The following is a 25,831-nucleotide window of genomic DNA, read 5'->3' on the forward strand; positions in this document are numbered from 1 at the left end:
CCCTCAGAAGAGACATGGAGGTCCCAGTAGCTTAACAAGACGCTTTTAATGCCCGTCTGAAAAGTCGTGGAGGTCCCAGTAGCTTAGCAAGACGCTTTTAATGCCCCTCAGAAAAGACGTGGAGGTCCCATTAGCTTTTCAAGATGCTTTTAATGCCCCTCAGAAGAGACGTGGAGGTCCAAGTAGCTTAACAAGACACTTTTAATGCAAATCAGGATAGACGTGGTGGTCCCAGTAGCTTAACAAGACGCTTTTAATGCCCCTCGGAAGAGTGGTGGAGATCCCAGTCGCTTAACAAGATGCTTTTAATGCCCCTCAGAAGAGACGTGGAAGTCCCAGTAGCTTCACAAGACGCTTTTAACGCCGCTCGGAAAAGTGGTGGAGGTCCCAGTAGCTTAAAAAAACGCTTTTAATGCCTCTCAGAAAAAACGTGGAGGTCACAGTAGCTTAACAATATGCTATTAATGCCCCTCGGAAAAGTGGTGGAGGTCCCAGTAGCTTAACTAGACTCTTTTAATGCCCCTCAGAAGAGACGTGGAGGTCCCAATAACTTAACAAGACGCTTTTAATGCCCCTCGGAAAAGTGGTGGAGGTCCCAGTAGCTTTACAAGACGCTATTAATGCCCCTCAGAAAAGACGTGGAGGTCCCAGTAGCTTAACAAGACTCTTTTAATGCCCCTCAGAAGAGACGTGGAGGTCCCAATAGCTTAACAAGACGCTTTTAATGCCCCTCGGAAAAGTGGTGGAGGTCCCAGTAGCTTAACAAGACGCTTTTATTGCCCCTCAGAATAGACGTGGAGGTCCCAATAGCTTAACAAGACGCTATTAATGCCCATGGGAAAAGTGGTGGAGGTCCCAGTAGCTTAACAAGACGCTTTTAATGCCCCGCAGAAGAGACGTGGAGGTCCCAGTAGCTTAGCAAGACGCTTTTAATGCCCCTCAGAAGAGACGTGGAGGTCCCAGTAGCTTAGCAAGACACTTTTAATGCCCCTCAGAAGAGACGTGGAGGTCCTAGTAGCTTAGCAAGACGCTTTTAATGCCCCTCGGAAAAGTGGTGGAGGTCCCAGTAGCTTAACAAGACGCTTTTAATGCCCCTCAGAAAAGACATGGAGGTCCCAGTAGCTTAACCAGACGCTTTTAATGCCCCTCGGAAAAGTGGTGGAGGTCCCAGTAGGTTAACAAGACGCTTTTAATGCCCCGCAGAAGAGACGTGGAGGTCCCAATAGCTTAACAAGATGCTTTTAATGCCCCTCGGAAAACTGGTGGAGGTCCCAGTAGCTTAACAAGACGCTTTTAATGCCCCTCAGAAGAGACGTGGAGGTCCCAGTAGCTTAACAAGACGCTTTTAATGCCCCTCGGAAAAGTGGTGGAGGTCCCAGTAGCTTAACAAGACGCTTTTAATGCACCTTGGGAAAGTGGTGGAGTTCCCTGTAGCTTAACAAGACGCTTTTAATGCCCCTCAGAAGAGACATGGAGGTCCCAGTAGCTTAACAAGACGCTTTTAATGCTCCTCAGGACAGACGTGGTAGTCCCAGCAGCTTAACAAGACGCTTTTAATGCCCCTCGGAAGAGTGGTGGAGGTACCAGTCACTTAACAAGACGCTTTTAATGCCCCTCAGAAGAGACGTGGAGGTCCCAGTAGCTTAACAAGACGCTTTTAATGCGCCTCGGAAAAGTGGTGGAGGTCCCAGTAGCTTAACAAGACGCTTATAATGCCCCTCAGAAGAGAAGTGTACTTCCCAGTAGCTTAACAAGACGCTTTTATTGCCCCTCAGAAGAGACGTGGAGGTCCCAGAAGCTTAACAAGACGCTTTTAATGCCCCTCAGAAGAGACGTGGAGGTCCCAGTAGCTTAACAAGATGCTTTTAATGCCCCTCAGAAGAGACGTAGAGGTCCCAGTAGCTTAACAAGACGCTTTTAATGCCCCTCGGAAAATTGGTGGAGGTCCCAGTAGCTTAACAAGAAGCTTTTAATGCCCCTCAGAAGAGACATGGAGGTTCCTGTAGCTTAACAAGACGCTTTTAATGCCCCTCGGAAAAGTGGTGGAGGTCCCAGTAGCTTAATAAGACGCTTTTAATGCCCCTTAGAAGAGACGTGGAGGTCCCAGTAGCTTAACAAGATGCTTTTAATGCAACACAGTATAGACGTGGTGGTCCCAGTAGCTTAACAAAACGCTTTTAATGCCCCTCGGAAGAGTGGTGGAGGTCACGGTAGCTTAACAAGACGCTTTTAATGCCCCTCAGAAGAGACGTGGAGGTCCCAATAGCTTAACAAGACGCTATTAATGACCCTCGTAAAAGTGGTGGAGGTCCCAGTAGCTTAACAAGACCCTTTTAATGCCCCTCAGAACAGACGTGGAGGTCCCAGTAGCTTAACAAGACGCTTTTTTGCGCCTCGGAAAAGTGGTGGTGGTCCCAGTAGCTTAACAAGACGCTTATAATGCCCCTCAGAAGAGACGTGGATGTCCCAGTAGCTTAACAAGATGCTTTTAATGCCCCTCAGAAGAGACATGGAGGTCCCAGTAGCTTAACAAGACGCTTTTATTGCCCCTCGGAAAAGTGGTGGAGGTCCTAGTAGCTTAACGAGATGCTTTTAATGACCCTCAGAAGAGACATGGAGGTCCCAGTAGCTTAACAAGACGCTTTTAATGCCCATCGGAAGAGTGGTGGAGGTCCCAGTAGCTTAACAAGACGCTATTAATGCCCCTCAGAAGAGACGTGGAGTTCCCAGTAGCTTAACAATATGCTATTAATGCCCCTCGGAAAAGTGGTGGAGGTCCCAGTAGCTTAACAAGACTCTTTTAATGCCCCTCAGAAAAGACGTGGAGGTCCCAATAGCTTAACAAGACGCTTTTAATGCCCCTCGGAAAAGTGGTGGAGGTCCCAGTAGCTTAACAAGACGCTTTTATTGCCCCTCAGAATAGACGTGGAGGTCCCAATAGCTTAACAAGACGCTATTAATGCCCATGGGAAAAGTGGTGGAGGTCCCAGTAGCTTAACAAGACTCTTTTAATGCCCCTCAGAAGAGACGTGGAGGTCCCAATAGCTTAAAAAGACGCTTTTAATGCCCCTCGGAAAAGTGGTGGAGGTCCCAGTAGCTTAACAAGACGCTTTTATTGCCCCTCAGAATAGACGTGGAGGTCCCAGTAGCTTAACAAGACGCTTTTAATGCCCCGCAGAAGAGACGTGGAGGTCCCAGTAGCTTAGCAAGACGCTTTTAATGCCCCTCAGAAGAGACGTGGAGGTCCCAGTAGCTTAGCAAGACACTTTTAATGCCCCTCAGAAGAGACGTGGAGGTCCTAGTAGCTTAGCAAGACGCTTTTAATGCCCCTCGGAAAAGTGGTGGAGGTCCCAGTAGCTTAACAAGACGCTTTTAATGCCCCTCAGAAAAGACATGGAGGTCCCAGTAGCTTAACCAGACGCTTTTAATGCCCCTCGGAAAAGTGGTGGAGGTCCCAGTAGGTTAACAAGACGCTTTTAATGCCCCGCAGAAGAGACGTGGAGGTCCCAATAGCTTAACAAGATGCTTTTAATGCCCCTCGGAAAACTGGTGGAGGTCCCAGTAGCTTAACAAGACGCTTTTAATGCCCCTCAGAAGAGACGTGGAGGTCCCAGTAGCTTAACAAGACGCTTTTAATGCCCCTCGGAAAAGTGGTGGAGGTCCCAGTAGCTTAACAAGACGCTTTTAATGCACCTTGGGAAAGTGGTGGAGTTCCCTGTAGCTTAACAAGACGCTTTTAATGCCCCTCAGAAGAGACATGGAGGTCCCAGTAGCTTAACAAGACGCTTTTAATGCTCCTCAGGACAGACGTGGTAGTCCCAGCAGCTTAACAAGACGCTTTTAATGCCCCTCGGAAGAGTGGTGGAGGTACCAGTCACTTAACAAGACGCTTTTAATGCCCCTCAGAAGAGACGAGGAGGTCCCAGTAGCTTAACAAGACGCTTTTAATGCGCCTCGGAAAAGTGGTGGAGGTCCCACTAGCTTAACAAGACGCTTATAATGCCCCTCAGAAGAGAAGTGTACTTCCCAGTAGCTTAACAAGACGCTTTTATTGCCCCTCAGAAGAGACGTGGAGGTCCCAGAAGCTTAACAAGACGCTTTTAATGCCCCTCAGAAGAGACGTGGAGGTCCCAGTAGCTTAACAAGATGCTTTTAATGCCCCTCAGAAGAGACGTAGAGGTCCCAGTAGCTTAACAAGACGCTTTTAATGCCCCTCGGAAAAGTGGTGGAGGTCCCAGTAGCTAAATAAGACGCTTTTAATGCCCCTTAGAAGAGACGTGGAGGTCCCAGTAGCTTAACAAGATGCTTTTAATGCAACACAGTATAGACGTGGTGGTCCCAGTAGCTTAACAAAACGCTTTTAATGCCCCTCGGAAGAGTGGTGGAGGTCACGGTAGCTTAACAAGACGCTTTTAATGCCCCTCAGAAGAGACGTGGAGGTCCCAATAGCTTAACAAGACGCTATTAATGCCCCTCGTAAAAGTGGTGGAGGTCCCAGTAGCTTAACAAGACCCTTTTAATGCCCCTCAGAACAGACGTGGAGGTCCCAGTAGCTTAACAAGACGCTTTTTTGCGCCTCGGAAAAGTGGTGGTGGTCCCAGTAGCTTAACAAGACGCTTATAATGCCCCTCAGAAGAGACGTGGATGTCCCAGTAGCTTAACAAGATGCTTTTAATGCCCCTCAGAAGAGACATGGAGGTCCCAGTAGCTTAACAAGACGCTTTTATTGCCCCTCGGAAAAGTGGTGGAGGTCCTAGTAGCTTAACGAGATGCTTTTAATGACCCTCAGAAGAGACATGGAGGTCCCAGTAGCTTAACAAGACGCTTTTAATGCCCCTCGGAAAAGAGGTGGAGGTCCCAGTAGCTTAACAAGATGCTTTTAATGCCCCTCAGAAAAGATGTGGAGGTCCCAGTAGCTTTGCAAGACGCTTTTAATGCCCCTCAGAAGAGACGTGGAGGTCCCAGTAGCTTAACAAGACTCTTTTAATGCACCTCAGGATAGACGTGGTGGTCCCAGTAGCTTAACAAGACGCTTTTAATGCCCATCGGAAGAGTGGTGGAGGTCCCAGTAGCTTAACAAGACGCTATTAATGCCCCTCAGAAGAGACGTGGAGTTCCCAGTAGCTTAACAATATGCTATTAATGCCCCTCGGAAAAGTGGTGGAGGTCCCAGTAGCTTAACAAGACTCTTTTAATGCCCCTCAGAAGAGACGTGGAGGTCCCAATAGCTTAACAAGACGCTTTTAATGCCCCTCGGAAAAGTGGTGGAGGTCCCAGTAGCTTAACAAGACGCTATTAATGCCCCTCAGAAAAGACGTGGAGGTCCCAGTAGCTTAACAAGATCCTTTTAATGCCCCTCAGAAAAGACGTGGAGGTCCCAGTAGCTTAACAAGACGCTTTTAATGGCCCACAGAATAGACGTGGAGGTCCATTAGCTTAACAAGACGCTATTAATGCCCATGGGAAAAGTGGTGGACGTCCCAGTAGCTTAACAAGACACTCTTAATGCCCCTCAGAAGAGACGTGGAGGTCCCAGTAGCTTAACAAGACGCTTTTAACGCCCCTCGGAAAAGTGGTGGAGGTCCCAGTAACTTAACAAGACGCTTTTAATGCCTCTCAGAAGAAACGTGGAGGTCACAGTAGCTTAAAAAGATGCATTCAATGCCCCTCGGAAAAGTGGTGGAGGTCCCAGTAGCTTAACAAGACGATTTTAATGCCCCTCAGAGGAGACGTGGAGGTCCTAATAGCTTAACAAGACGCTTTTAATGCCCCTCTGAAAAGTGGTGGAGGTCCCAGTAGCTTAACAAGACGCTATTAATGCCCCTCAGAAAAGATGTGGAGGTCCCAGTAGCTTAACAAGATGCTTTTAATGCCCCTCAGAAGAGACGTGGAGGTCCCAGTAGCTTAACAAGACGCTTTTAGTGCCCCTCGTAAAAGTGGTGGAGGTCCCAGTAGCTTAACAAGACATTTTTAATGCCCCTCGGAAAAATGGTGGAGGTCCCAGTAAGCTTAACAAGACGCTATTAATGCCCATGGGAAAAGTGGTGGAGGTCCCAGTAGCTTAACAAGACTCTTTTAATGCCCCTCAGAAGAGACGTGGAGGTCCCAATAGCTTAAAAAGACGCTTTTAATGCCCCTCGGAAAAGTGGTGGAGGTCCCAGTAGCTTAACAAGACGCTTTTATTGCCCCTCAGAATAGACGTGGAGGTCCCAGTAGCTTAACAAGACGCTTTTAATGCCCCGCAGAAGAGACGTGGAGGTCCCAGTAGCTTAGCAAGACGCTTTTAATGCCCCTCAGAAGAGACGTGGAGGTCCCAGTAGCTTAGCAAGACACTTTTAATGCCCCTCAGAAGAGACGTGGAGGTCCTAGTAGCTTAGCAAGACGCTTTTAATGCCCCTCGGAAAAGTGGTGGAGGTCCCAGTAGCTTAACAAGACGCTTTTAATGCCCCTCAGAAAAGACATGGAGGTCCCAGTAGCTTAACCAGACGCTTTTAATGCCCCTCGGAAAAGTGGTGGAGGTCCCAGTAGGTTAACAAGACGCTTTTAATGCCCCGCAGAAGAGACGTGGAGGTCCCAATAGCTTAACAAGATGCTTTTAATGCCCCTCGGAAAACTGGTGGAGGTCCCAGTAGCTTAACAAGACGCTTTTAATGCCCCTCAGAAGAGACGTGGAGGTCCCAGTAGCTTAACAAGACGCTTTTAATGCCCCTCGGAAAAGTGGTGGAGGTCCCAGTAGCTTAACAAGACGCTTTTAATGCACCTTGGGAAAGTGGTGGAGTTCCCTGTAGCTTAACAAGACGCTTTTAATGCCCCTCAGAAGAGACATGGAGGTCCCAGTAGCTTAACAAGACGCTTTTAATGCTCCTCAGGACAGACGTGGTAGTCCCAGCAGCTTAACAAGACGCTTTTAATGCCCCTCGGAAGAGTGGTGGAGGTACCAGTCACTTAACAAGACGCTTTTAATGCCCCTCAGAAGAGACGAGGAGGTCCCAGTAGCTTAACAAGACGCTTTTAATGCGCCTCGGAAAAGTGGTGGAGGTCCCACTAGCTTAACAAGACGCTTATAATGCCCCAAAGAAGAGAAGTGTACTTCCCAGTAGCTTAACAAGACGCTTTTATTGCCCCTCAGAAGAGACGTGGAGGTCCCAGAAGCTTAACAAGACGCTTTTAATGCCCCTCAGAAGAGACGTGGAGGTCCCAGTAGCTTAACAAGATGCTTTTAATGCCCCTCAGAAGAGACGTAGAGGTCCCAGTAGCTTAACAAGACGCTTTTAATGCCCCTCGGAAAAGTGGTGGAGGTCCCAGTAGCTAAATAAGACGCTTTTAATGCCCCTTAGAAGAGACGTGGAGGTCCCAGTAGCTTAACAAGATGCTTTTAATGCAACACAGTATAGACGTGGTGGTCCCAGTAGCTTAACAAAACGCTTTTAATGCCCCTCGGAAGAGTGGTGGAGGTCACGGTAGCTTAACAAGACGCTTTTAATGCCCCTCAGAAGAGACGTGGAGGTCCCAATAGCTTAACAAGACGCTATTAATGCCCCTCGTAAAAGTGGTGGAGGTCCCAGTAGCTTAACAAGACCCTTTTAATGCCCCTCAGAACAGACGTGGAGGTCCCAGTAGCTTAACAAGACGCTTTTTTGCGCCTCGGAAAAGTGGTGGTGGTCCCAGTAGCTTAACAAGACGCTTATAATGCCCCTCAGAAGAGACGTGGATGTCCCAGTAGCTTAACAAGATGCTTTTAATGCCCCTCAGAAGAGACATGGAGGTCCCAGTAGCTTAACAAGACGCTTTTATTGCCCCTCGGAAAAGTGGTGGAGGTCCTAGTAGCTTAACGAGATGCTTTTAATGACCCTCAGAAGAGACATGGAGGTCCCAGTAGCTTAACAAGACGCTTTTAATGCCCCTCGGAAAAGAGGTGGAGGTCCCAGTAGCTTAACAAGATGCTTTTAATGCCCCTCAGAAAAGATGTGGAGGTCCCAGTAGCTTTGCAAGACGCTTTTAATGCCCCTCAGAAGAGACGTGGAGGTCCCAGTAGCTTAACAAGACTCTTTTAATGCACCTCAGGATAGACGTGGTGGTCCCAGTAGCTTAACAAGACGCTTTTAATGCCCATCGGAAGAGTGGTGGAGGTCCCAGTAGCTTAACAAGACGCTATTAATGCCCCTCAGAAGAGACGTGGAGTTCCCAGTAGCTTAACAATATGCTATTAATGCCCCTCGGAAAAGTGGTGGAGGTCCCAGTAGCTTAACAAGACTCTTTTAATGCCCCTCAGAAGAGACGTGGAGGTCCCAATAGCTTAACAAGACGCTTTTAATGCCCCTCGGAAAAGTGGTGGAGGTCCCAGTAGCTTAACAAGACGCTATTAATGCCCCTCAGAAAAGACGTGGAGGTCCCAGTAGCTTAACAAGATCCTTTTAATGCCCCTCAGAAAAGACGTGGAGGTCCCAGTAGCTTAACAAGACGCTTTTAATGCCCCACAGAATAGACGTGGAGGTCCATTAGCTTAACAAGACGCTATTAATGCCCATGGGAAAAGTGGTGGAGGTCCCAGTAGCTTAACAAGACACTCTTAATGCCCCTCAGAAGAGACGTGGAGGTCCCAGTAGCTTAACAAGACGCTTTTAACGCCCCTCGGAAAAGTGGTGGAGGTCCCAGTAACTTAACAAGACGCTTTTAATGCCTCTCAGAAGAAACGTGGAGGTCACAGTAGCTTAAAAAGATGCATTCAATGCCCCTCGGAAAAGTGGTGGAGGTCCCAGTAGCTTAACAAGACGATTTTAATGCCCCTCAGAGGAGACGTGGAGGTCCTAATAGCTTAACAAGACGCTTTTAATGCCCCTCTGAAAAGTGGTGGAGGTCCCAGTAGCTTAACAAGACGCTATTAATGCCCCTCAGAAAAGATGTGGAGGTCCCAGTAGCTTAACAAGATGCTTTTAATGCCCCTCAGAAGAGACGTGGAGGTCCCAGTAGCTTAACAAGACGCTTTTAGTGCCCCTCGTAAAAGTGGTGGAGGTCCCAGTAGCTTAACAAGACATTTTTAATGCCCCTCGGAAAAATGGTGGAGGTCCCAGTAAGCTTAACAAGACGCTTTTAATGCCCCTCAGTAGAGATGTGGAGGTCCCAGTAGCTTAACAAGACGCTTTCAATGCCCGTCAGAAGATACGTGGAGGTCCCAGTAGCTTAACATGACGCTTTTAATGCCCCTCAGAAGAGACTAGGAGGTCCCAGTAGCTTAGCAAGACGCTTTTAATGCCCCTTAGAAGAGACGTGAAGGTCCCAGTAGCTTAACAAGACGCTTTTAATGCCCCATGGAAAAATGGTGGAGGTCCCAGAAAGCTTAACAAGACGCTTTTAATGCCCCTCAGAAAAGATGTGGAGGTGCCAGTAGCTTAACAAGACGCTTTAAATGCCCCTCGGAAAAGTGGTGGAGGTCGCAGTAGCTTAACAAGACGCTTTTATTGCCTCTCAGAAGAAACGTGGAGGTCCCATTAGCTTAACAAGATGCTTTTAATGACGCTCGGAAAAGTGATGGAGGTCCCAGTAGCTTAACAAGACGCTTTTAATGCCCCTCAGAAGAGACGTGGAGGTCACAGTAGCTTAACAAGATGCTTTTTTTGCGCCTCGGAAAAGTGGTGGTGGTCCCAGTAACTTAACAAAATGCTTATAATGCCCCTCAGAAGAGACGTGGATGTCCCAGTAGCTTAACAAGACGCTTTTAATGCACCTCGGAAAAGTGGTGGAGGTCCCACTAGCTCAACAAGACGCTTATAATGCCCCTCAGAAGAGAAGTGTACTTCCCAGTAGCTTAACAAGACGCTTTTATTGCCCCTCAGAAGAGACGTGGAGGTCCCAGAAGCTTAACAAGACGCTTTTAATGCCCCTCAGAAGAGACGTGGAGGTCCCAGTAGCTTAACAAGATGCTTTTAGTGCCCCTCAGAAGAGACGTAGAGGTCCCAGTAGCTTAACAAGACGCTTTTAATGCCCCTCGGAAAAGTGGTGGAGGTCCCAGTAGCTTAACAAGACGCTTTTAATGCCCCTCAGAAGAGACATGGAGGTTCCTGTAGCTTAACAAGACGCTTTTACTGCCCCTCGGAAAAGTGGTGGAGGTCCCAGTAGCTTAACAAGACGCTTTTAATGCCCCTTAGAAAAGACGTGGAGGTCCCAGTAGCTTAACAAGACGCTTTTAATGCCCCTCAGAAGAGACGTGGAGGTCCCAGTAGCTTAACAAGATGCTTTTAATGCAACTCATGATAGACGTGGTGGTCCCAGTAGCTTAACAAAACGCTTTTAATGCACCTCAGAAGAGACGTAGAGGTCCCAGTAGCTTAACAAGACGCTTTTAATGCCCCTCGGAAAAGTGGTGGAGGTCCCAGTAGCTTAACAAGACGCTTTTAATGCCCCTCAGAAGAGACATGGAGGTTCCTGTAGCTTAACAAGACGCTTTTAATGCCCCTCGAAAAAGTGGTGGAGGTCCCAGTAGCTTAACAAGACGCTTTTAATGCCCCTTAGAAAAGACGTGGAGGTCCCAGTAGCTTAACAAGACGCTTTTAATGCCCCTCAGAAGAGACGTGGAGGTCCCAGTAGCTTAACAAGATGCTTTTAATGCACCTCAGAAGAGACGTGGAGGTCCTAATAGCTTAACAAGACGCTTTTAACGTCCCTCGGAAAAGTGGTGGAGGTCCCAGTAGCTTAACAAGACGCTTTTATTGCCTCTCAGAAGAAACGTGGAGGTCCCATTAGCTTAACAAGATGCTTTTAATGACCCTCGGAAAAGTGGTGGAGGTCGCAGTAGCTTAACAAGACGCTTTTATTGCCTCTCAGAAGAAACGTGGAGGTCCCATTAGCTTAACAAGATGCTTTTAATGACGCTCGGAAAAGTGGTGGAGGTCCCAGTAGCTTAACAAGACGCTTTTAATGCCCCTCAGAAGAGACGTGGAGGTCACAGTAGCTTAACAAGACGCTTTTTTTGCGCCTCGGAAAAGTGGTTGAGGTCCCAGTAACTTAACAAAACGCTTATAATGCCCCTCAGAAGAGACGTGGATGTCCCAGTAGCTTAACAAGATGCTTTTAATGCCCCTCAGAAGAGACATGGAGGTCCCAGTAGCTTAACAAGACGCTTTTATTGCCCCTCGAAAAAGTGGTGGAGGTCCTAGTAGCTTAACGAGACGCTTTTAATGACCCTCAGAAGAGACATGGAGGTCCCAGTAGCTTAACAAGACGCTTTTAATGCTCCTCGGAAAAGAGGTGGAGGTCCCAGTAGCTTAACAAGACGCTTTTAATGCCTCTCAGAAAAGACGTGGAGGTCCCAGTAGCTTTACAAGACGCTTTTAATGCCCCTCAGAAGAGACGTGGAGGTCCCAGTAGCTTAACAAGACTCTTTTAATGCACCTCAGGATACACGTGGTGGTCCCAGTAGCTTAACAAGACGCTTTTAGTGACCATCGGAAGAGTGGTGGAGGTCCCAGTAGCTTAACAAGACGCTATTAATGCCCCTCAGAAAAGACGTGGAGTTCCCAGTAGCATAAGAATACGCTTTTAACGCCCCTCGGAAAAGTGGTGGAGGTCCCAGTAGCTTAACAAGACGCATTTAATGCCCCTCAGAAGAGACGTGGAGGTCCCAGTAGCTTAACAAGATGCTTTTAATTCCCCTCAGAATAGAAGTGGAGGTCCCAGTAGCTTAACAAGACGCTATTAATGCCCCTCGGAAAAGTGGTGGAGGTCCCAGTAGCTTAACAAGACGCTTTTAATGCCCCTCAGAAAAGTGGTGGAAGTCCCAGTAGCTAAACAAGACGCTTTTAATGCCCCTCAGAAGAGATGTGGAGGTCCCAGTAGCTTAACAAGACGCTATTAATGCCCCTCGGAAAAGTGGTGGAGGTCCCAGTAGCTTAACAAGACGCTTTTAATGCCCCTCAGAAAAGTGGTGGAAGTCCCAGTAGCTAAACAAGACGCTTTTAATGCACCTCAGAAGAGATGTGGAGGTCCCAGTAGCTTAACAAGATGCTTTAAATGCCCCTCATAAAAGTGGTGGAGGTCTCAGTAGCTCAACAAGATACTTTTAATGCCCCTCAGAATAGACGTGGATGTCCCAGTAGCTTAACAAAACGCTATTAATGCCCCTCGGAAAAGTGGTGGAGGTCCCAGTGGCTTAACAAGACTCTTTTAATGCCCCTCAGAAGAGACGTGGAGGTCCCAGTAGCTTAACAAGATGCTTTTATTGCGCCTCGGAAAAGTGGTGAGGGTCCAAGTAGCTTGACAAGACGCTTATAATGCCCCTCAGAAGAGAAGTGTACTTCCCAGTAGCTTAACAAGCTGCTTTTAATGCACCTCAGAAAAGAAGTGGAGGTCCCAGTAGCTTAACAAGATGCTTTTAATGCCCCTCAGAAGAGACATGGAGGTCCCAGTAGCTTAACAAGACGCATTTAATGCCGCTCGGGAAAGTGGTGGAGGTCCCAGTAGCTTAACGAGACGCTTTTAGTGACCCTCAGAAGAGACATGGAGGTCCCAGTAGCTTAACAAGACGCTTTTAATGCCCCTCAGAAGAGACGTGGAGGTCCAAGTAGCTTAACAAGACGCTTTTAACGTCCCTCGGAAAAGTGGTGGAGGTACCAGTAGCTCAACAAGACGCTTTTATTGCCTCTCAGAAGAAACGTGGAGGTCCCATTAGCTTAACAAGATGCTTTTAATGACGCTCGGAAAAGTGGTGGAGGTCCCAGTAGCTTAACAAGACGCTTTTAATGCCCCTCAGAAGAGACGTGGAGGTCACAGTAGCTTAACAAGACGCTTTTTTTGCGCCTCGGAAAAGTGGTGGTGGTCCCAGTAGCTTAACAAGACGCTTGTAATGCCCCTCAGAAGAGACGTGGATGTCCCAGTAGCTTAACAAGATGCTTTTAATGCCCCTCAGAAGAGACATGGAGGTCCCAGTAGCTTAACAAGACGCTTTTAATGCCCCTCGGAAAAGAGGTGGAGGTCCCAGTAGCTTAACAAGATGCTTTTAATGCCCCTCAGAAAAGACGTGGAGGTCCCAGTAGCTTTGCAAGACGCTTTTAATGCCCCTCAGAAGAGACTTGGAGGTCCAAGTAGCTTAACAAGACGCTTTTAATGCACCTCAGGATAGACGTGGTGGTCCCAGTAGCTTAACAAGACGCTTTTAATGCCCATCGGAAGAGTGGTGGAGGTCCCAGTAGCTTAACAAGACACTATTAATGCCCCTCAGAAGAGACGTGGAGTTCCCAGTACCTTAACAAGACGCTTTTAACGCCCCTCGGAAAAGTGGTGGAGGTCCCAGTAGCTTAACAAAACCCTTTTAATGCCCCTCAGAAGAGACGTGGAGGTCCCAATAGCTTAACAAGACGCTTTTAATGCCCCTCGGAAAAGACGTGGAGGTCCCAGTAGCTTAACAAGATGCTTTTAATGCCCCTCAGAAGAGACGTGGAGGTCCCAGTAGCTTAACAAGACGCTTTAAATGCCCCTCAGAAAAGTGGTGGAGGTCCCAGTAGCTTAACCAGACGCTTTTAATGCCCCTCAGAAAAGTGGTGGAAGTCCCAGTAGCTAAACAAGACGCTTTTAATGCCCCTCAGAAGAGATGTGGAGGTCCCAGTAGCTTAACAAGACGCTTTAAATGCCCCTCAGAAAAGTGGTGGAGGTCTCAGTAGCTCAACAAGACGCTTTTAATGCTCCTCAGAATAGATGTGGATGTCCCAGTAGCTTAACAAGACGCTATTAATGCCGCTCGGAAAAGTGACGGAGGTCCCAGTAGCTTAACAAGACTCTTTTAATGCCCCTCAGAAGAGACGTGGAGGTCCCAGTAGCTTAAAAAGACGCATTTATTGCGCCTCAGAAAAGTGGTGAGGGCCCAGTAGCTTGACAAGACGCCTATAATGCCCCTCAGAAGAGAAGTGTACTTCCCAGTAGCTTAACAAGCCGCTTTTAATGCCCCTCAGAAAAGAAGTGGAGGTCCCAGTAGCTTAAAAAGATGCTTTTAATGCCCCTCAGAAGGGACATGGAGGTCCCAGTAGCTTAACAAGACGCATTTAATGCCCCTCGGTAAAGTGGTGGAGGTCCCAGTAGCTTAACGAGACGCTTTTAGTGACCCTCAGAAGAGACATGGAGGTCCCAGTAGCTTAACAAGACGCTTTTAATGCCCCTCAGAAGAGACGTGGAGGTCCCAGTTCCTTAGCAATACGCTTTTAATGCCCCTCGGAAAAGTGCTGGAGGTCCCAGTAGCTTAACAAGATGCTTTTAATGACCCTCAGAAGAGACGTGGAGGTCCCAGTAGCTTAACAAAACACTTTTAATGCCCCTCAGAAGAGACGTGGAGTTCCCAGTAGCTTTGCAAGACGCTTTTAATGCCCCTCAGAAGAGACGTGGAGGTCTCAGTTGCTTAACAAGATGCTTTTAATGCCTCTCTTGGAAAAGTGGTGGAGGTCCCAGTAGCTTAAAAAGACGCTTTTAATGCCCCTCAAAAAAGACGTGGAGTTCCCAGTAGCTTAACAAGACGCTTTTAATGCCCCTCAGAAGAGACGTGGAGGTCCCAGTAGCTTAACAAGACGATTTTAATGCACCTCGGAAAAGTGGTGGAGGTCCCAGTAGCTTAACAAGACGCTTTTAATGCCCCTCAGAAGAGACGTGGAGGTACTAGCAGCTTAACAAGACGCTTTCAACGCCCCTCGGAAAAGTGGTGGATGTCCCAGTAGCTTAACAAGACGCTTTTACTGCTTGTCAGAATAAACGTGGAGGTCCCAGTAGCTTAACAAGACGCATTTAATGCAACTCAGAAAAGTCGTGGAGGTCCCAGTAGCTTAACAAGATGCTATTAATGCCCCTAAGAAGAGACGTGGAGGTCCCAGTAGCTTAACAAAAAGCTTTTAATTCCCCTCAGAAGAGACGTGGAGGTCCCAGTAGCTTAATAAGACGCTATTAATGCACCTCGGAAGAGTGGTGGAGGTCCCAGTAGCTTAACAAGACGCTTTTAATGCCCCTCGGAAAATTGGTGGAGGTCCCAGTAGCTTAACAAGACGCTTTTAATGCCCCTGCGAAGAGACGTGGAGGTCCCAATAGCTTAAACAGACTCTTTTAATGCCCCTCGGAAAAGTTGTGGAGGTCCCAGTAGCTTAGCAAGACGCTTCTAATGCCCCTCAGAAGAGACGTGGAGGTCCCAGTAGCTTAACAAGATACTTTTAATGCCCCTCGGAAAAGTGGTGGAGGTCCCAGTAGCTTAACAAGACATTTTAATGCCCCTCAGAAAAGACGAGGAGTTGCCAGTAGCTTAACAAGACGCTTTTAATGACACTCAGAAGAGACGTGGAGGTCCCAGTAGCTTAACAAGATGCTTTAAATGCCCCTCGGAAAAGTGGTGGACGTCCCAGTAACTTAACAAGACGCTTTTAATGCCCCTCAGAAAAGACGTGGAGGTCCCAGTAGTTTAACAAGACGCTTTTAATGCCCCTCAGAAAAGTGGTGGAGGTGCCAGTAGCTTAACAAGACGCTTTTAATGCCCCTCAGAAGAGACATGGAGGTCGCAGTAGCTTAACCTGACGCTTTTAATGCCCCTCGGAAAAGTGGTGGAGGTCCCAGTAGCTTAACAAGACGCTTTTAATGCCCCTCAGAAGAGACGTGGAGGTCGCAGTAGCTTAACCTGATGCTTTTAATGACGCGCCCCCTGGGCCATATTCTTTAGGGGGAATATCCGGAGCCGGATTAGATGGGAGTTGTAGTCTTCCGAGTGGCTGTGACCCGGTCCGTGCCCAGGGTGTCAAGCTCAGTGTTATGTGGCAGTCCTACAGATGTTATTAAGAGTTCTTTTGTGTCGACTACGCCACCCGTTGGGATGCGGTCACTGTGGCCGCCGCTGCAGCAGGGTCCGCTGAGGCTGATGGTGGGTGCGCAGCTTGGTGGGATAACCCCCAACGGGAGGGGTATAGCCTCAGAGGGGACAGGCGCAGAGGATGGGGGTTGTGGTGGTGTAGTGCAGACGGCAGTGAAGACAGAGTCGGGTTGTGCAGTTAAGGGTGTTTACTTACTGCAGATGTTGTACTGGTCACTCCAGCTGCTAGTGACCACCCGAGCCGTGCTGCGTCCACCAGGTCCTGGATCCAGCCAACCCCCAAACAAGTCCGGAGCGTGGCCCTGAGCTCTCTTTCTGTCCCGTTCTCCGGCCGTCCCCACCAGTAATCCACCTAGGTCCAGCTCCCTCGGGCCTTCTGTTGGGACACCCTTGGCCCTGGGTTCCCTGACCCTTCATGTGGTGTGCCTTCGGGGTGGATGTGATGGGTGACCGTGGCAAACGCTGCCCACGGTCTCCGGTCTCTGGCTGGGGAATGTTTTTACCCCCACCAGCTTGGGTTCCGGTACCCTGATGCCGACTCTTCACCCGGTGCTTTTAGTTGGGATCTCAGAGTCCTCTCTTCTGTTTCCCCCTCTGGGTCTTTCTCTTTTCTCCTCTCTCACTCTGGGTCTTGGTCTTTCTTCTCTCCTCTGCTCCTGACTTGTTCTCTGCAGCTGACTCTCTGCATCTGATCCTCTGCATCTGACCCTGATCCTTGTTGGTGCCCACCTTATATACACCCTCTATGTGTGAGCTCAGGTGACCAGCACCCAATGAGCTCCTATCTTTACCCAGGCTGCTCCCCCTATCTGCCCCTACACTACATGGGATGTACCACCCCCCTCCCACTCCAGCCAGGAACAGACTCGGTCGTACCTGCACATTTCTAAGTGGGAGTACCGTTGGTCTGTTCCCCGGAAATGGGATGTATGTAGTGCATGCAGCCTACCGAGCTCAGTTCCACTCTCCATCCTTACCCGGGAGTGGAATATCACACCTCTGGGTTGAGGTGCAATACTCCTGTAGCAGCCGAATCCTCAGGGTGCTACATTCCCCCCTGGTAAATCACAGCACGTCCTCGGGCTGTAAGACATAAATAACACCAAAACATACAAAATTTTTTTTTTTTTCATAAACATAATAAAACATATAAAACATTATATATATATATAAAACTTTTTATATAAACATTCTCGTCGTCTCTTGTTTCAGGTTCCTCCTCCGGACACTGTGCAACGTGTGTCCGGGAAAAATGCGACAGTCTCTTAGAAAAACTGGAAAACTGGTTTTCCTATAAAACCGGTAGGGGGCGCTTTAGGAAGCGCAACTATATACAGGGGAAGTTGGCCGCTCTCAGTCCTCGGCCAGGTAAAGGGAAGGGAATGGCTGCTCACAGTCCTCAGCCTGCGGGATTAAGGGGTTAACGGGTAAACAGTTCACTCAGCTGGTCCCAACGGGGACTATATATATGTATCAACAGTTTCTTTGGTACCCGGTCGGGTAACTATTTACATCACTTCTCTGCCGCACTCAACGGCGTCTTCCTCCTGCTCTTTGCTTACAGCTGGTTGTTACTTCAGACCCGTCTGGGTCCTCTTGCTCCTCCTCCTCGCACCGCAACTCCTCCACCGTCAGGCGGTGTACGTGGAGGGCATAAGGTCCCTTGGCACACTTGTGCCGGGTGAAGGTGACCTCGTCTCCGATGTAGAGGTCACGACCTCTGTGCCCCTCCGGCAGATGGGACTCCACGTCTCTGCGCGTGACAAAGACGTCGCCGGGGGTGTTGTTGTCTCTAATGAAGCCCCACCCATGCTGCAGATTAAACTTTATTACAGTCCCGGTGGTACGGGGACTGTGCGCTGCACGGGGGTCCCTCCTGGTCCGGCTCTTTTGCTCGGCGCTCCTTATTTGGGCCTGTTGTTCCCGGACCCGCCTCTCTCTCCGCTCCCTCGCGAACTCTTCGAGCTGCTGTCGGCAACACTCAGCGCGCTCTGCTGCAGCTGCCCTGGTTTCCTGAGTGAACCCCATTAGATCTTCTCCGGTGGGGTCCCACTCAAACTGCGCTTCCGCTAGCGGGGGCGAGATCCTTATTATGGGCTTCGGAGCCGGAATCAGGGGTGCACACATGGCCCCAACCCTCCTCTGGTGCTCCAGTTCGTAATACTTCTGGGGCCAGATGAAAGGCTGCCCGTCCGGCCACGTGTGCTGGGCAAACAAGTCCTCTCCCAGACGCGGCACCCTTGGTTTTACGGGTGCGGGCGCGGTGGTGGTGGCGCCCGGGTTGCCCAGGCCTTGCGGCCAGGCCTGGGGCACCTGGAAGGTGAAGGGCACCGTTAATACGGCGGCGCCCTGGGCTACCTGGCCTTGCGACCAGGCCGGAGGCTCCGCGGAGGTAGGGGGCGCTGTTGGTGATGCGACGCCCGGGAATTCTAGGCCCTGCGACCAGGCTGGTGGTACTTCCTGCTTGGTCACGCTCGGGGTTGAGGCGTGTGACGTCACAGGGGTCACGGCGGCGGCTTCCGGTTGGGGCCTAGTCTGCGTCGGTGACATGGCGTTTTCGGGCACAGCAGGGGGACTTTCGGGCTCTGCAACGGGGAGCTGGGGCAGGTAAGCGTTGTCACGGCTTGGGGTATAGGCGTCCCCTTTACCTGCCTTCATGCGTTCGGCTCCCTCCTCGGCGCCGTCTCCGGCCTTGGGTCCTCCCGCGCCATCCTCAGAGGCGTAATCCTTCCTCGTCTCGGCTGGCGTGCTCCGGGTCTTGGTTTCAGCTTGCTGGGCCTTCTCCCGGCTCCATTCCGCCAATATCTCGCGCTGTACCCGGGCCATCCTCCGTGCGAGGCCCTCCAGGGCAGTCTGTGCACACTCCCGGTCTCGGGGGAGCTGTGCAAGGACCTCCACTAGGCCTAGTGGGGTCGTGGTGTCCAGCAGGCTCCTGACCAACGGGTCGGTGCTGCTCTGCTCTTCTTCCAGCAGGCTCCTGGCCAGCGGGCCGGTGCTGCTCTGCTCTCTGGACATCTCCGGGTAAGCTTCTCTGCTACTCCTCGTTAGACTTCTTGTCTCCGGGTGCGCTCGCTCCAGACTGCTCCAGGCGGCACCCATCTTCGTTCTTTTCTTTCGTCTCCTCCCACTTCGAGGGCGGTCCCGGGGCAACTCGGTGACTGTCAGCTCCAGGGGTAGTTCTTTCACGCTGACAGACACCTCTAGCATCACAGTCTCTGTTGGTGGGGGCGGTTTCCACTTTTGGCGCCATTTTCTGTCCCGGCCCACGATGGGAGGTGGCGCCTCCTGCCCTCCTTTGGCACGCCCATAATGGTGTCCGCTGCTCTTCCAAGGCGGGAAATCTGCGGTTTTGGCGGGAAGCGTCGCCCAGTGGCGGGAAACTCTGCAGATGGCGGGAACAAGCTGGAAATGGCGGACAATCGGCGGGAAACGACTGGTGATGGAGTCCGATGGCGTGGAACCGGCGGGAGACTCCTTTCTGAGGTAAACTTGCACTTTTCTTCAGGCACGCAGTACCCGGTTGTTGTGGGCACGTAATCCTGCCGACTACGCCAAAGTTGACGCGCCCCCTGGGCCATATTCTTTAGGGGGAATATCCAGAGCCGGATCAGATGGGAGTTGTAGTCTTCCGAGTGGCTGTGACCCGGTCCGTGCCCAGGGTGTCAAGCTCAGTGTTATGTGGCAGTCCTACAGATGTTATTAAGAGTTCTTTTGTGTCGACTACGCCACCCGTTGGGATGCGGTCACTGTGGCCGCCGCTGCAGCAGGGTCCGCTGAGGCTGATGGTGGGTGCGCAGCTTGGTGGGATAACCCCCAACGGGAGGGGTATAGCCTCAGAGGGGACAGGCGCAGAGGATGGGGGTTGTGGTGGTGTAGTGCAGACGGCAGTGAAGACAGAGTCGGGTTGTGCAGTTAAGGGTGTTTACTTACTGCAGATGTTGTACTGGTGACTCCAGCTGCTAGTGACCACCCGAGCCGTGCTGCGTCCACCAGGTCCTGGATCCAGCCAACCCCCAAACAAGTCCGGAGCGTGGCCCTGAGCTCTCTTTCTGTCCCGTTCTCCGGCCGTCCCCACCAGTAATCCACCTAGGTCCAGCTCCCTCGGGCCTTCTGTTGGGACACCCTTGGCCCTGGGTTCCCTGACCCTTCATGTGGTGTGCCTTCGGGGTGGATGTGATGGGTGACCGTGGCAAACGCTGCCCACGGTCTCCGGTCTCTGGCTGGGGAATGTTTTTACCCCCACCAGCTTGGGTTCCGGTACCCTGATGCCGACTCTTCACCCGGTGCTTTTAGTTGGGATCTCAGAGTCCTCTCTTCTGTTTCCCCCTCTGGGTCTTTCTCTTTTCTCCTCTCTCACTCTGGGTCTTGGTCTTTCTTCTCTCCTCTGCTCCTGACTTGTTCTCTGCAGCTGACTCTCTGCATCTGATCCTCTGCATCTGACCCTGATCCTTGTTGGTGCCCACCTTATATACACCCTCTATGTGTGAGCTCAGGTGACCAGCACCCAATGAGCTCCTATCTTTACCCAGGCTGCTCCCCCTATCTGCCCCTACACTACATGGGATGTACCACCCCCCTCCCACTCCAGCCAGGAACAGACTCGGTCGTACCTGCACATTTCTAAGTGGGAGTACCGTTGGTCTGTTCCCCGGAAATGGGATGTATGTAGTGCATGCAGCCTACCGAGCTCAGTTCCACTCTCCATCCTTACCCGGGAGTGGAATATCACACCTCTGGGTTGAGGTGCAATACTCCTGTAGCAGCCGAATCCTCAGGGTGCTACATTAATGCGCCTCGGAAAAGAGGTGGAGGTCCCACTAGCTTAACAAGACGCTTATAATGCCCCTCAGAAGAGAAGTGCACTTCCCAGAAGCTTATCAAGACGCTTTTAATGCCCCTCAGAAGAGACGTGGAGGTCCCAGTAGCTTAACAAGACGCTTTTAATGCCCCTCAGAAGAGACGTGGAGGTCCCAGTAGCTTAACAAGATGCTTTTAATGCCCCTCAGAAGAGACGTAGAGGTCCCAGTAGCTTAACAAGACGCTTTTAATGCCCCTCGGAAAAGTGGTGGAGGTCCTAGTAGCTTAACGAGACGCTTTTAATGCCACTCAGAAGAGGCATGGAGGTCCCAGTAGCTTAACAAGACGCTTTTAATGCCCCTCGGAAAAGTGGTGAAGGTCCCAGTAGCTTAACAAGACGCTTTATTGCCCCTCAGAAAAGACGTGGAGGTCCCAGTAGCTTAACAAGACGCTTTTAGTGCACCTCAGGATAGATGTGGTGGTCCCAGTAGCTTAAAAAGACGATTTTAATGCCCCTCGGAAAAGTAGTGAAGGTCCCAGTAGCTTAACAGGAAGCTTTTAATACCCCTAAGAAAAGACGTGGAGGTCCCAGTAGCTTAACAAGACTTTTTTAATGCCCCTCGGAAAAGTGGTGGAGGTCCTAGTAACTTAACGGTACGCTTTTCATGCCCCTCAGAAGAGACATGGAGGTACCAGTAGCTTAACAAGACGCTTTTAATGCCCGTCTGAAAAGTCGTGGAGGTCCCAGTAGCTTAACAAGACGCTTTTAATGCCCCTCAGAAAAGACGTGGAGGTCCCAGTAGCTTTTCAAGACGCTTTTAATGCCCCTCAGAAGAGATGTGGAGGTCCCAGTAGCTTAACAAGACGCTTTTAATGCAAATCAGGATAGACGTGGTGGTCCCAGTAGCTTAACAAGACGCTTTTAATGCCCCTCGGAAGAGTGGTGGAGGTCCCAGTCGCTTAACAAGACGCTTTTAATGCCCCTCAGAAGAGACGTGGAAGTCCCAGTAGCTTCACAAGACGCTTTTAACGCCGCTCGGAAAAGTGGTGGAGGTCCCAGTAGCTTAACAAGACGCTTTTAATGCCTCTCAGAAAAAACGTTGAGGTCACAGTAGCTTAACAATGTGCTATTAATGCCCCTCGGAAAAGTGGTGGAGGTCCCAGTAGCTTAACAAGATGCTTTTAATGCCCCTCAGAAGAGACGTAGAGGTCCCAGTAGCTTAACAAGACGCTTTTAATGCCGCTCGGAAAAGTGGTGGAGGTCCCAGTAGCTTAACAAGACGCTATTAATGCCCCTCAGAAAAGTGGTGGAGGTCCCAGTAGCTTAACAAGACTCTTTTATTGCCCCTCAGAAGAGACGTGGAGGTCCCAATAGCTTAACAAGACGCTTTTAATGCCCCTCGGAAAAGTGGTGGAGGTCCCAGTAGCTTAACAAGACGCTTTTAATGCCCCTAAGAATAGACGTGGAGGTCCCAATAGCTTAACAAGACGCTATTAATGCCCATGGGAAAAGTGGTGGATTTCCCAGTAGCTTAACAAGACGCTTTTAATGCCCCTCAGAAGAGACGTGGAGGTCCCAGTAGCTTAACAAGACGCTTTTAACGCCCCTCGGAAAAGTGGTGGAGGTCCCAGTAGCTTAACAAGACGCTTTTAATGCCTCTCAGAAGAAACGTGGAAGTCACAGTAGCTTAACAAGATGCTTTCAATGCCCCTCGGAAAAGTGGTGGAGGTCCCAGTAGCTTAACAAGACGCTTTTAATGCCCCTCAGAAGAGACGTGGAGGTCCCAATGGCTTAACAAGACGCTTTTAATGCCCCTCGGAAAAGTGGTGAAGGTCCCAGTAGCTTAACAAGACGCTTTATTGCCCCTCAGAAAAGACGTGGAGGTCCCAGTAGCTTAACAAGACGCTTTTAGTGCACCTCAGGATAGATGTGGTGGTCCCAGTAGCTTAAAAAGACGATTTTAATGCCCCTCGGAAAAGTAGTGAAGGTCCCAGTAGCTTAACAGGAAGCTTTTAATACCCCTAAGCAAAGACGTGGAGGTCCCAGTAGCTTAACAAGACTTTTTTAATGCCCCTCGGAAAAGTGGTGGAGGTCCTAGTAACTTAACGGTACGCTTTTCATGCCCCTCAGAAGAGACATGGAGGTACCAGTAGCTTAACAAGACGCTTTTAATGCCCGTCTGAAAAGTCGTGGAGGTCCCAGTAGCTTAACAAGACGCTTTTAATGCCCCTCAGAAAAGACGTGGAGGTCCCAGTAGCTTTTCAAAACACTTTTAATGCCCCTCAGAAGAGATGTGGAGGTCCCAGTAGCTTAACAAGACGCTTTTAATGCAAATCAGGATAGACGTGGTGGTCCCAGTAGCTTAACAAGACGCTTTTAATGCCCCTCGGAAGAGTGGTGGAGGTCCCAGTCGCTTAACAAGACGCTTTTAATGCCCCTCAGAAGAGACGTGGAAGTCCCAGTAGCTTCACAAGACGCTTTTAATGCCGCTCGGAAAAGTGGTGGAGGTCCCAGTAGCTTAACAAGACGCTTTTAATGCCTCTCAGAAAAAACGTTGAGGTCACAGTAGCTTAACAATGTGCTATTAATGCCCCTCGGAAAAGTGGTGGAGGTCCCAGTAGCTTAACAAGATGCTTTTAATGCCCCTCAGAAGAGACGTAGAGGTCCCAGTAGCTTAACAAGACGCTTTTAATGCCGCTCGGAAAAGTGGTGGAGGTCCCAGTAGCTTAACAGGACGCTATTAATGCCCCTCAGAAAAGTGGTGGAGGTCCCAGTAGCTTAACAAGACTCTTTTATTGCCCCTCAGAAGAGACGTGGAGGTCCCAATAGCTTAACAAGACGCTTTTAATGCCCCTCGGAAAAGTGGTGGAGGTCCCAGTAGCTTAACAAGACGCTTTTAATGCCCCTCAGAATAGACGTGGAGGTCCCAATAGCTTAACAAGACGCTATTAATGCCCATGGGAAAAGTGGTGGATTTCCCAGTAGCTTAACAAGACGCTTTTAATGCCCCTCAGAAGAGACGTGGAGGTCCCAGTAGCTTAACAAGACGCTTTTAACGCCCCTTGGAAAAGTGGTGGAGGTCCCAGTAGCTTAACAAGACGCTTTTAATGCCTCTCAGAAGAAACGTGGAGGTCACAGTAGCTTAACAAGATGCTTTCAATGCCCCTCGGAAAAGTGGTGGAGGTCCCAGTAGCTTAACAAGACGCTTTTAATGCCCCTCAGAAGAGACGTGGAGGTCCCAATAGCTTAACAAGACGCTTTTAATGCCCCTCGCAAAAGTGGTGGAGGTCCCAGTAGCTTAACAAGACGCTATTAATGCCCCTCAGAAAAGACGTGGAGGTCCCAGTAGCTTAACAAGACTCTTTTATTGCCCCTCAGAAGAGACGTGGAGGTCCCAATAGCTTAACAAGACGCTTTTAATGCCCCTCGGAAAAGTGGTGGGGGTCCCAGTAGCTTAACAAGACGCTTTTAATGCCCCTCAGAATAGACGTGGAGGTCCCAATAGCTTAACAAGACGCTATTAATGCCCATGGGAAAAGTGGTGGAGGTCCCAGTAGCTTAACAAGACGCTTTTAATGCCCCTCAGAAGAGACGTGGAGGTCCCAGTAGCTTAACAAGACGCTTTTAACGCCCCTCGGAAAAGTGGTGGAGGTCCCAGTAGCTTAACAAGACGCTTTTAATGCCTCTCAGAAGAAACGTGGAGGTCACAGTAGCTTAACAAGATGCTTTCAATGCCCCTCGGAAAAGTGGTGGAGGTCCCAGTAGCTTAACAAGACGCTTTTAATGCCCCTCAGAAGAGACGTGGAGGTCCCAATAGCTTAACAAGACGCTTTTAATGCCCCTCGGAAAAGTGGTGGAGGCCCCATTAGCTTAACAAGACGCTATTAATGCCCCTCAGAAAAGATGTGGAGGTCCCAGTAGCTTAACAAGATGCTTTTAATGCCCCTCAGAAGAGACGTGGAGGTCCCAGTAGCTTAACAAGACGCTTTTAATGCCCATTGTAAAAGTGGTGGAGGTCCCAGTAGCTTAACAAGACACTTTTAATGCCCCTCGGAAAAATGGTGGAGGTCCCAGTAAGCTTAACAAGACGCTTTTAATGCCCCTCAGAAGAGATGTGGAGGTCCCAGTAGCTTAACAAGACGATTTCAATGCCCCTCAGAAGATACGTGGAGGCCCCAGTGGCTTAGCATGACGCTTTTAATGCCCCTCAGAAGAGAGGAGGAGGTCCCAGTAGCTTAGCAAGACGCTTTTAATGCCCCTCAGAAGAGACGTGAAGGTCCCAGTAGCTTAACAAGACGCTTTTAGTGCCCCTTGGAAAAATGGTGGAGGTCCCAGTAAGCTTAACAAGACGCTTTTAATGCCCCTCAGAAGAGATGTGGAGGTCCCAGTAGCTTAACAAGACGCTTTAAATGCCCCTCGGAAAAGAGGTGGAGGTCCCAGTAGTTTAACAAGACGCTTTTATTGCCCCTCAGAAAAGACGTGGAGGTCCCAGTAGCTTAACAAGACGCTTTTAATGCCCCTCGGAAAAGAGGTGGAGGTCCCAGTAGCTTAACAAGACGCTTTTAATGCCCCTCAGAAGAGACGTGGAGTTCCCAGTAGCTTATCAAGACGCTTTTAATGCCCCTCAGAAAAGACATGGAGGTCCCAGTAGCTTAAGAAAACGCTTTTAATGCCCCTCGGAAAAGTGGTGGAGGTCCCAGTAGCTTAACAAGACGCTTTTCATGCCCCTCAGAAAAGTGGTGGAGGTCCCAGTAGCTTAGCAACACGCTTTTAATGCCCCTCAGAAGAGACGTGGAGGTCCCAGTAGCTTAACAAGATGCTTTTAATGCCCCTCGGAAAAGAGGTGGAGGTCCCACTAGCTTAACAAGACGCTTATAATGCCCCTCAGAAGAGAAGTGCACTTCCCAGAAGCTTATCAAGACGCTTTTAATGCCCCTCAGAAGAGACGTGGAGGTCCCAGTAGCTTAACAAGACGCTTTTAATGCCCCTCAGAAGAGACGTGGAGGTCCCAGTAGCTTAACAAGATGCTTTTAATGCCCCTCAGAAGAGACGTAGAGGTCCCAGTAGCTTAACAAGACGCTTTTAATGCCCCTCGGAAAAGTGGTGGAGGTCCTAGTAGCTTAACGAGACGCTTTTAATGCCACTCAGAAGAGGCATGGAGGTCCCAGTAGCTTAACAAGACGCTTTTAATGCCCCTCGGAAAAGTGGTG

This window comes from Phyllobates terribilis, unplaced genomic scaffold, assembly GCF_046119375.1.
Source record: "Phyllobates terribilis strain yellow unplaced genomic scaffold, ASM4611937v1 Scaffold_4__5_contigs__length_816908805, whole genome shotgun sequence".
Taxonomy (NCBI): Eukaryota; Metazoa; Chordata; class Amphibia; order Anura; family Dendrobatidae; genus Phyllobates; species Phyllobates terribilis.